Source organism: Anomaloglossus baeobatrachus, chromosome 5 (assembly GCF_048569485.1).
Source record: "Anomaloglossus baeobatrachus isolate aAnoBae1 chromosome 5, aAnoBae1.hap1, whole genome shotgun sequence".
NCBI lineage: Eukaryota > Metazoa > Chordata > Amphibia > Anura > Aromobatidae > Anomaloglossus > Anomaloglossus baeobatrachus.
This window is the reverse complement of record NC_134357.1, coordinates 582216934-582219734: the sequence shown is the minus strand read 5'-3', so window position 1 is coordinate 582219734 and position 2801 is coordinate 582216934. Positions and strand designations below refer to the sequence as shown.

The 2801-nt window shown below is 49.9% G+C and overlaps 1 pseudogene; it reads right to left on the bottom strand.

Annotated features, from left to right (window-relative positions):
* Positions 1-1055: 1055 nt before the first annotated feature.
* The window catches only part of LOC142313131 (hydroxyacyl-coenzyme A dehydrogenase, mitochondrial pseudogene), a 30116-nt pseudogene continuing 28370 nt past the window's right edge, over positions 1056-2801 (bottom strand).

Below are 2801 nucleotides of genomic sequence, written 5' to 3'. Positions count from 1 at the left end.
AGTGTAAATAAGTGCTGAGAAAACCGTGCAATGTAAAAACAACAACGGTCATCGTAATCAAAGTAAACAAGAGACTATAAAAATATACCGTATTTTTCGGACTATAAGACTCACCGGACCATAAGATGCACCCTGGTGTTAGAGGAGGAAAATAGGAAAATAAAATTTTAAGCAAAAAATGTGGTCATGACACACTGTTATGGGGCGAGGATCTGCTGCTGACACTGTTATGGGGGTAATGTCCCTAAATTCTCTGCTAAGGTACCCCATCCTGGTATATACCCCCATCCTGCTATATACTCCCATCCTTGACTATGCCCTCATCCTGCCATATACCCCCATCCGGCTATATACTGCCATCCTGCTATATGGCCCCATGCTGTTATATACCCTCATCCTGCTATATGGCATGTATCTTGTATCACACAAAAAACAATAAACGTTTATACTCACCTTTCCTCGTTCCACGCAGCATCGCGCACCTCCCCCTGTCTGTGGTGGCAGCAGCGCCGCTGGAGTGTGGAGCTGTCCCCGTTTCCCTGCAGCATCGCGATCTCCTCCTGTCTGCCTGTCAGCTGACCTGCGTGACTAGTGGCGCGCACAGCGATGATGTCATCCCTGTGCTCACCGCTCGCTACACAGATCAGCTGACCGGCAGACTGGAGGAGATTGCGGTGCTGCACGGAAGTGGCCGGTGAGTGTACTGATTCACTGCACCCCACGTTGATGATGATGCGCGGGGAGCAGTGAATACAGCCACACATGATCACTCCAGGCTGTAGTTGCCAGGGGTGATCACGGCTAGCTGTTAATTACACGCGCCCATCATCCCGCCCACCTGTCAGTGGCTTCAGCACTGAGGGATGATGGGCGGTAGGACGGGTGTGCATATGTAATGAGCGGGCCCACGTGGTCACGGCAGGCTGCTACAGCCTGCTCGTGCCCCCGATGGCCTGCTCCACCGCAGCACACTCATTCCCGGCCGCAGCCCTATATTCAGACCATAAGACACACTCCCAACTTTCCCCCAACATTTGGGGGGAATAAAGTGCGTCTTAAAGTCCGAAAAATACAGTAGTTCTGCAGTGCAGCCAGGCCAACCATCTGCCTTTATAAAATCCTTCTCCGGTCTTCTTTCCAACCTTATTGAGCAATTCACTGGGGGTAAAAAGGGGGTTTTCAAGTTCCATCTGGTACCAACCATCAATGACGTATTTACTAAAGTGTCAAGACCAACATAATCCAAAAGCTCAAAAGGACCCATTGGGTAACGGGCTTCCAATTTCATTGCAACATCCATGTCTTCCTTAGATGCATGACCTCTTTCATGAAGATACACGAATTCCATTAGGTATGGTACCAGAAGACGGTTAACAATGAACCCTGGGGTGTCCTTACATGACACAGTCATCCTTCCTAGTGTTTTTCTGAAGTCCATGAGAGAGTCAGAAGGCGTTTGGCTAGTCATTGGTGTCTTAATGACCTCCACCAGCTTCATCATTGGTACTGGATTAAAGAAATGCAGCCCTCCAAACTGATCCTGCCTAGTTGTGTAGTTGTGTATGTAAGTTATTGCCAATAAGAATGTGTTGCTGGCAAATATGGTGTGTTCTGGTGCAAATTTGTCCAGTATCTTCATTAGTGCGTTTTTCACTTCCAGGTTTTCTATTATGGCTTCCAACACCAGATCATTGCTGTGCACCACGGCCGCTGGGTCTGTGCTTGTGCTGAAGTTTGAGAGGATTTTGCTGATGAACTATGAAGCAGCCTCAGGCTTGTCCACAAACATCTTCTTAGTGACCCTTTTCGAGCTGTCTTCAATACTTTTGGGAAACGTTTTCAAGATGTTATCAGTCTGGTCCACTAAAACAACAGTGTGTCGTATTGCTGCAGCTACCTGCACTATCCCGACACCAATCAGACCTCCTCCGATCACAGTCACATGCTTGATAGTCAGCTTCTTCAAAAGTGAAGGTTATGGCGAGGCTATGTCTGATTGTACTGCTGGGAGCCGAAGTACATGAGAGTGATGTAAGCACAGCGCACCATGATGATTTTGTAGCACAATCTTTTTTCACAACTCTGTTTTGCACAACAAATTGATTGAAAAGTGATTTCTGACAGAATTCTGGCATAATTGTGTGACGCCCTGGACTAGCCAGGACGTCTCAGGTAGTCACACACAACACCACATCCCTTCCAGTTAGGTAACACCAGTCAAACTCACAAAACCTTGTCACCACCCTCCAGGTTTGATGTCCACACCAGGTGGGGTGGAGCCAGGTGGTTGGTTCCACCCACCGAGGAGTTCACAGGCCTGGAGGCGGGAAAGCAGTAGTTCAGTAGTAGATTAGTTTTGGACAGTGAAGGAGGAGGGTGAAGTTCAAGGGCAGACCTGTGATCAGGCCTGCCAGCATTCTACTTGGTGTCTGGGTCGGAGCCCAGGCACCTCTGGCAAGGAGGCAGACGGTGGTGGCCGCCTGCAGGAGACCGGGAAGACGACCGGTGGAACCGTAAGGGACCGGGGCAGAGTAGTGGCCCGTCGGAACCGAACCGGGGAACCAACTGGATACTGGAGCACCAGGCAAGGTACTCAGACCCCGAGCTAGGCTAGAAGCCACCAACATAGCCAAATTAACTGATTGTGGTCTGGACCCCAGGGGTTCATTCCCACCTAAGTCCCGATTGAAGGCAACAGCCCAACCATTCCGGATAAGTGCCACCGCCAAAGGCAAGAGATCCAAAGGGCCAGCGTCTGTGGGCAAACGGGCTCCTACGACACAAACACGTCGGGGAGCGGA